Here is a 9,212-nt window from a genome sequence, read left to right as displayed (position 1 = left end):
ACCAGCAATGTTTACAGCCTCAGTAAACATACACACGTGGTAGAGTATGGGGCAACTCAGAAGCGATATGCAGACAGCGAAGAAGCTTTTGTTATGGAAAAAAGAGGGGGTGAGGGTGCACTACGAGAAGGTGTTAGTGGGAGAAGCTCCAGTCCTGACAGAGAAGAGCGTTTTCTATTTTTAGGGAGACTGGAATGTGAACAGAGGCCTCTCGAAGGATTTCAGAACAACAAATAACATACCACGTTCAACCTAGTCACTATAAACATCCACCTGCCAAACTCACTGTAGAACTTTCAGAAGTGAACTGTTTCAGAAAACAGGGATGTTGTACTGTAGAGTTTGGCCTCTGCTTCAATTTTGATGATACACAGCTAATTGCAGGACAATACAGAATGTGCTTCAAATCAGCTGAGACAAGGTAAGGCAAGATATGGGTGACACATCAGGTCTTCAAGCAGATGGTTAGACTGTAGACACCTTCATAGATTGTGGATAACTGCATGGCATTTGGGTGTATTTGTCATGAAATGCCAGTCTGCAGGCAAACTGAACCATTCTCTCTTGGAAAAATATGACAGTGTGGTAAATCAGTAATATATATTTTGCCTGGCTAAAAAATGTACCAACGAGGGATCATTTCATGGGTACCTTTGCCTTGTGATATCTTCAAACCTTTGCCTTGTGATACCTTCAAACCTTTGCCTTGTGATATCTTCAAATTCTTTAATGTCTTTCTGTGTTGCCGCTTCACAATCATGTTCAAAACAAAAATATTGTGTCGGTCAGAAAAGTATGTACTGCTTTCAACATAATGATGCTGTTTGTCAAATACACGTATTTGTGCATATGTGTCTTTGTTAATTGGATATATTTGTCTTTGTATATAAGTGAATCGATAAATAGAATCATGTGATGAAAAATGTAGCCAATCATTCATTGCAGAATCTGCCAAGGACAAAATGCCTTAATAAAAGCAAACAGCTGACTGATTGATGGCATAACCCTTTTGATAAAGTTAACCTCAATCAAGAACACAATGCAACATCCATCCCTGAGAAATGTGATAGCTGTTCTTTGAACAGACATGACTGTGAACACATACAAATATAATATCATTTAAAGGGATAGTCTACCCCAAAATGAACATTCTATTATAATTTACTCTCCAAACCTGTTCCAAGCACAAATTACTTTCTTCCTTCCGTGGAATACAAAAGAAGTTTAGCTGAAAGTATCAGCTGCTCGCTTCCATACAATGAAAGTGGATAGGAACCGGGGAAGGTCAAGTTACAAAAAGAACATAAAAGCATTATAAAGGAATCCAAACAACAGTATTCCATGTCTTCTGAGACCATCCAATAGCTTTGTATAATGAACAGACTGTCTTACAGGTTTCGAAAGACTAAAAGTAAGAGTCATTCATTTTTCATTTTTGGGTTAGCTATTACTTAATTTTTTAAGCCACGTCCAAACTAATATGTTTTAGACTGAAAATGCATAGACTGACGTTAACACCTAAGTCAGATTCAAGGCAAGTCAGTCCACTCGGACACCATCTTGGGAATGCTCACGGGCAGCTATTTTTTATGGATGGAAGCAGCATAAAAGTACAGCTTCTAGCTCTACTAGAATGAGGAAAGACCAAAATCTCCAAAAGGTTGGTCAATTTGAAATTACGATCAAAGAACATATTTTAAATCAGAAGTGAAATCTGACAACAACAGTATCATAAATTGTGCTTCTTTAGCTCAGATCACGCTAAAAAATGACATTTTTCAGGCTGGTCCAGATAATAAGCATGCGCATTGTATCTAAAAGATGATTGGCTCTTTTACCTGTAAGGCGGGACTTCCCTTTCTACACCTGCCATATTGGGTGTTCCAATTTCTTCCATTAATTTTAATACAAATGGTCAGTCTCGGGCTAAACAGGTCTGTTTATGTCTCTCATCCACACAAGAATGGCATTCTCCTCCACTGAAACTGACCATTTGGAAAACGCTCTCCATTGCCGTATTTTTTTTTAAACTATGACATTAGGAAACTAAACATGTTTTTTTCAAATGAAAACAGATGAGTGTGGATGTGGCCTCAAAACCACTAGATTAAAAAAAAAAAAAACAGTTACCAGTTGCCATAACATGCCCTAACAAGAAAAACTATCTCATGCCGTTTTGGTGACCAATGTCGTAAATGCATAAATCATCAATATAAATCTTTCATCTATTTTTCACAGCATAGATTGTCTAATATCAGACATACTGCAGTATAAAGACAAAGAGTTGATCTCCACCCTCCCTCTGCACCTGAACAGCTTGAGGAAGGAGCAAATTCTCACTGATGTTGTCCTTTGCTCTGAGGGCAAGGAGATCCCATGTCACCGCAATATTCTGGCATCCAGCAGCCCCTACTTATATGCTATGTTTTGCAGCAGTTTCCTGAAGAGCCAGAAGACCAAGATACACCTACAAGATGTTCCTTAAGACATCCTCATGAGTATTGTGGATATGTTTACACAGGGTCCATCAGCATCACCATGGAGCTGGTTCTCCCTTTGATGCAAGCTGCCTCCATGCTTCAGTATGGAAGGCTTTTTGAGGCATGCTCAAATTTCCTCCAGGCCCACCTCAGTCCAAACAACTGCTTGAGCATGAGCCGCCTCTCTGAAATCCTGCTTTGTTCTAGCTTGCAGGAAAAAGCAAGAGAAGTGGTGGTGAAGAGCTTCTCAGATGTAGCGGTCTCTGAGGATTTCTGTGAACTCTCGCTACCTGAATTGGTGAGCTACTTGAAGGACGACAGGCTGTGTATTGGGGAGGAGCAAGTATTTGAGACTCTTCTAGCTTGGATCCACCACAATCTGTTCTCCAGACATTGCACCATTCATGACTTGTTCTGTCAAATCAGACTGAGACACATTCATCCTTCGTATCTTTTCCAGTTCATTGCCAGTGACCCCCTTGTCCAGTCCTCCTCTTTGTGCACAGAAATAGTTGAATCTGTTCGCCATCTTCTGTTTTCTGTTGGCACTCATTACCCTGGTGAATTGAAACCTCTCTGGACAGCACCACGACGTCAGACCTGTAAGGAGGCACTAGTAGTACTTGGAGGACGTAAGAATGGTGAGCGGACGTCTCGTGAGGCATTGCTCTATGATGAGCAGACATGGTGCTGGCAGTGGCTGGCAAAGATTCCTTTGCGGCTCTACCGACCATCTTATGTGTGCATGCACAGCATGCTTTATGTGCTTGGGGTCTTAACTATGAAAGCAGGAGGGGAGTGCATGTCCAGTAACACTGTGTACACACTTTCTCTTAAAACAAACCAGTGGAGAATGGGAGAACCCATGCTGAAGCCTCGATACGCCCATCAGAGCTCCTACTACTTGCATTTTATATTTGTACTGGGTGGATTGACAGCAGATGGACAGCTCTCCAGTGAAGTAGAGTGATATGACACCATGTTCAACCAATGGGAGGCCATGGCCCCAATGCCCACTGCAGTTTTGCACCCAGATGTTGCTGCACATGACCAGAGAATATATGTGTTTGGAGGGGAAGACACCATGCAGAAACCAGTTCGAATGATCCAGGTTTGATATTTCAGGGTTTCTAAGGATGTGTAATTCAATAAAGTACTCATTTAAATGAATTTGTTTGAATTCGAAGTGGTGGTGTTAAAGATGTGTATGTTCATGAAAGGTCTAGGAAGGAATCTGTGGTGTAAAATGGAGAACAGCACAGTGAAGAATGTCTGTGCACCAGCTGCAGTGATTGATGGTAAAATCTACATTGTTGGAGGTAATGAGGGTGTTTAGGGTTTGTCAAACACTGAGATCTTAATATTGTAAAAAAAAAAAAGCAAAAATTATTTACCTAAACATTGGTCTTTAACATTTTTTTTATTATTTTATCAGGCTATGCAAGAAGAATGGTAGCCTATGATGTTAAAAACAACAGGTTCGAAAAATGTGCAAGTATGAAGGAAAGGAAGATGCATCATTCTGCTACTGTCATAAATAACAAGATCTATGTCACGGGAGGCCATTTTATTAATAGTAATGAGAGTGTGGAGGACTCAGACAGCTTTGAGTGCTATGATCCAAAGACAGACTCATGGGTGTTAAAGGTGACTTTGCCATTCAAGTTATTTGACCATGGCGCAGTTCCCCTGGTCTATCTCTCTGAGAAGTCTCTGCCTACATTAATGTATTTGTCTCAGTGTGCTCAGTGTAGCTCAGTAACTTACAGGCTTAAAATATGAATGTCTGTCTTCACTAAAATTCTTCATTTACAGTAGATGACAAATCACACTGAGACATTCAGAAGATTTAAAGCAGTGGTTCTTAACAAGGGGTCCTCAAGATGACTTCAAATTATACATAATAAGTTATATTAATATTTGATAACTTCATTTAAATTTGTAATAAGTTAAAACCAATGATTCAGGCCCACAATATATAAACTGACAGTTCCTGAAACATCCGGTATCACAAAATGAATTATGATAAGTATTTTCATCCATTGACAATCCTTAGATTTTCGAAAATGGTCTTTGATAAACGGGGACCTTGGAGCCAAAAAGGCTGAGAACCACTGATCTTAAGTATCTAGTGTGAAATTAAATCAGAGCCTATTAAGACAGCAAGGCAAAGAAAGCTTTATATAAGTTGCTAAGCCTCTACATGTTTGTACATGTTGCATTTAAAATGTGTGTGATGTTATTAGATATATAGATATTTCAAATGAAGTGTTGCACACTTTAAGTTTACATGTGTACATTTATTTTAACACATTCCTCAATTTTGTAAACTGATTATTTATTCAAGGGTTAATGTATAATGGTTATCTGTTAAAAAATAATTTAGTGGAACAATGCATGAAAAATGACAAAAATGTTTACCATTAAATGTGTCATAAAAATAAATGCTTTATGTCTTACCACAATGGTAATTTGCATCAACTTTGCATTATTTTGTAGAACAAATAGTTTGCACTGTTAATTTGACCCTTTATATGTAATTTTGCTTGAATTTTAAGTAAATGTATTTGATAATCAAATAGACTGTTAAACAAATAAAACGTTTCATCATGTGACATACCTCGGGACATGTGACTACCTGAGGGAGCAGATGTGTAAGAGAAATGTGTGTCTGTGTGTTATTGCCCTGTCTGAGCCTTGCATATCTTTCTGTGACTCTCAGCTACACTGTATACGACAAGTGTCAGCATGCCCAGAAATGAAACAATGAATCACAAAGAAGGTCTAAGGCCAAAAAGAGTCTGCTGCTATCTCTTCTGAATGTGTAAAATGCATCAAAAGTATGAATTCATAATGCTGCTGTGCAAAGGCAGAACGCAGTAACAACACATTTAGTAGAAAACTGAGTTATGACCGAAATCGGGTCTCTTAGGCTATAATGTGTCCAGTGAGATATGGGTTTGCTCCTATTGAGAGAAAATTGAGTGTTAAAATTGCAGTACCTACAAAATCCACATCAAAAAAACAAGTAACTTTAAAGACATTTTCCTGTTAAGCGTTGCCATAGTTACTGTGTATAGCCTTTGTCATGATTTGTCAAAATACCTATTATACTTCTTATACAGCACACTTAAACTGACCTTAACTTGTTCATGTAATATTTGTTTGAAGTCTGCATGCAATGTCAAGTTTTTCAAGTGCTTATATAAAGCAGATCCATCATAGCAGACAATATATCTTGCAAACTGCCAAGTTCTGTGTACTGTAAAAGTAAATTAATTGACATTAACCTTAAAGGCCGATAACAAATTTGATAAACAATGTCTGTTGTACGATTACCCAACTGAAAAAAATTATGTGTTGGATTTACTTTCATCACACTTTTTAAGTAAATTCAATTTATGGTAATTTTATGTCAGCATTACTAGAAAACCTTTGTTAGATATACACAAATGTATCAGTTAATTTAACTTTATTTACTTAGAAAGGGGTTTGTCACATGAAGAAGACTTTACAACTAGCACATCTTTTCAAATTAACTTTACAAATTAATAAATTAACTTAAAGCTGCACTTCAGCTACACACATTTTCAAGGTAAAATTACATGAATTGAACTAGATCCAACTTCACCAAAGGGAACACTAATCACCCTAATGGTGACTTTACACAAACAACTAATTACAATAAAACAACATCAGTCACACTAAAAAGAGCTAAAATCTCTATGAATTCTTATTAACAACTAATTAAATGTTCCAATAAGCTCCTTTTGACCAAACAAGCAAGCTTAAATTATTCAAGCGCAGGGGCTTATGAGTATTCCCCACAACCTCAGTTCTGAACTTGATCGTTTGAGTTAGTAGTACATAAAATCGTAATTTTATGGATTATTATGCCAAAGAAGTTCAAGAAACTCACAATTATTCTTTTACTTTATGTATCACTCTAAGTTCACCTTATAATTAATATTTTGTGTTGTACACATTAATGCAAATTATGTAAAGCTAAAAATTGACATTTCTGAGTAGAAGCTATTTATTTTCTTACATGGTGGTTGATGAGCCAACTAATCATTTTTTTCAGTGTAGTACTACATGCTTTTTGGGGATTGCATTGATTACACCATTTCCAAAATGTGAGCTTTAAAATCTGAACATTTTAAGCTGTATGTTGTCCTATCAGATGTGAGATGATGGGGTTCTGATCTTGCGGGCTATAGGTGATCTCATGTTATTTTGGGAAACAAACAAGGGAAAACATTGCACCCCCATAATCATGTGGCTGGCCCAGGTTGCAGATGTGTTGGTCCAGCAAGTAAATTGAAACATTTCACAGAGTGAACCTGAGGGAATGATGAAATTAGTGTAAGAGTAACAGCAACAGGTGTTTAAGTGAGTGTGTCTGATGTGTGTGTGCCCACTGACATGAACACAAAACAAAAACAGTTCGAGACAGTTCCATCAACTTGATCACATTTAGTTTTACATTCCATTTAATTTTGTTTAGTCATTTTAATCCTTTTAACAGACACCATTTTTCAATATTTTTTCTCTTTAAACTGGAAATATGATTTAGCCATCTTTATATCCAGGAAATCCCCTCATAGGACTTGAGAGGCAAACAGTGAACATGGCTTGGGAAAAGTTATTTTAGGAGTGTGACAAATGTCACGTTGTTGAATGTATGTGCCTTGCAATTGAAGCAAATATTTTCCTGATGTGACCAGCTAACCCTTTTGGAATGAGAAGCTACTGACATGGATTCTGAGCCATAATATTACCAAAACATTTCAAACATCTACCTTTTTTTTTTTTTTTTTAAAGTTTACAGTAGACTATTTAGTGAGTCAGTAGCATAATTTACGCTGGATATCTGCCTAAATGTTCAGCTTGTTAATGTTCCTTAAGTTCTAGTGTAGAAATATTGTGTTCTCACTAAAAAGATCAGATCTGATTATGAAACATGTTGGAAGATTCTCAACGGAAAGGAACATGAAGGTTGATTGAATATATCATGACAATTCGTTCATTTATTTTGTGGAATAAAACAAAACCCGAAAAACAGACAGTAAATCAAAATAAATACAATCCAAATTAAATAGAATTTTTAACATATTTATTTTAATGAAAAAATAAGTATCTTTAAAAAATATATATATATATATATATATATATATGTATAAACATAACATATGAGTATCTGAAAAAGGAAACTGCTAAACACAATATCTATATTGATTATGCCACTCAATAAGCCGATTAGTGGAACACTAACTCCAAAGTTAAATCTCACCCTCAGAAGAAGAATCCATCTTGAAAAGTATGAAGCATTGGGTTTTGTCAGGGCTATGAAGCAACATGGTTCTCAGTATGAATGTGAAAACAGTCACACTACTATGACCTGTTGCACCATTGAGGACAATCTACCAGACTGTTAAGGAGCAGCAGAGACACATGTTCTGCAGTTTTCTACTCTAAACACAGTAGTAGGCAGAAGTTAACACCTAGCTAAAGTCAGGATACATCAGCCCTCTAATGGCTGTGATAAGATGAGGGGACATTTGATGAATGTTTCCTGTAACCTTTATCACATGTCTGGCTGTGTGGTGAATGTCAACTGACCTTATAGCAATCGAATGGAATTAATTTTCTGTTTTGACTGACTGTGTGGGGAAAATGTTGGCTCTCACCCTCTGTAAATACTCTTACCCTCAGTTCTTTCTAAATACTGTGTCTGGCAAAACATTCCAAAAATACTCTTACGATTCAAAACAACTCTTATCTGTGAATATTTACATTAACTGTGATTTGTTGTGACAAAAGATGGCAAATACTGATATCACATCAGATTGCACACTTTTATTGTGTTATTGACATTTATTTAGGTGTCCTTCATGTCTCGTGCCTCAGTGTTAAATGAAACCATGGGTTCTCATGGTAATTACAATATAGTGTTAGTTTTAACATCAAGCAAGCGTAAGACATCTTGAATATACACCTACTAACAAAAACATACAGCAGTATAACAAAGAAGGTCTCCACACAACCATTTTCAGATGATAAGGAAACAATCAACATAGAAAAAAATCCTATTAAGGAGATAAATTTAGGGAGGTTAAATTATAAAAGCTGATGGTGATGGTTGATGGTGTTGTCTTCATAGAAGGTAAACAGGACTTTGATCATGGTTCATTAGTAAAACACTTAAAACAGCTTTTTTTTTTTTTCATAATAGATAACCAGCCTTTGTTTGACCTATTCCTGTACAGTTAGAATAGTTTGTATAAATTCTGATTAGAATGAAAGTACAAAGGTAATTTATGCACATAAACTTATTCTTCTAACCTGTTGACCAAAACAGTCCCACTGTACTGGATACTGTGGTCAATGTTGCCACTTTACTCATCAGGGAATATCAAAAGAAGAGTCTTTATTTATTTTTAGCTCATGACTGGGGATTTTTGAGGAGTCACTTTCTTGTTTGTTTTCAATATCAAAAGACAACATCAAGGAAAATAGTAAAATTTTAGCTCACCACCAAATATTAAATTACGTTTATGGTGCATGATATTTCATAAGTGCACGAGGACAGATGATCCAGCAGTTTACTGAACCCTAAGTGTGATTATGTTTCTGGAGAGGTTTTGCAATATTAAGGAAGATGATAAACAAAGCCACGTGTTGGAGGATTCTGTCCAAAAGGGGCGGAGCCACGAGCACTTCCGGATTCTC

The 9,212-nt window shown here is 36.6% G+C and overlaps 1 pseudogene; it reads left to right on the top strand.

Moving 5' to 3' along the window:
- Positions 1-215: 215 nt before the first annotated feature.
- LOC127454078 (kelch-like protein 38) lies at positions 216-5,117 on the top strand (annotated as a pseudogene).
- The last annotated feature ends 4,095 nt before the right edge of the window (positions 5,118-9,212 follow it).

This window comes from Myxocyprinus asiaticus, chromosome 16 (assembly GCF_019703515.2).
Source record: "Myxocyprinus asiaticus isolate MX2 ecotype Aquarium Trade chromosome 16, UBuf_Myxa_2, whole genome shotgun sequence".
NCBI classification, from domain to species: Eukaryota; Metazoa; Chordata; class Actinopteri; order Cypriniformes; family Catostomidae; genus Myxocyprinus; species Myxocyprinus asiaticus.
The sequence above is the reverse complement of the archived record's forward strand: the minus strand, read 5'-3'. Positions and strand labels throughout refer to the sequence as shown.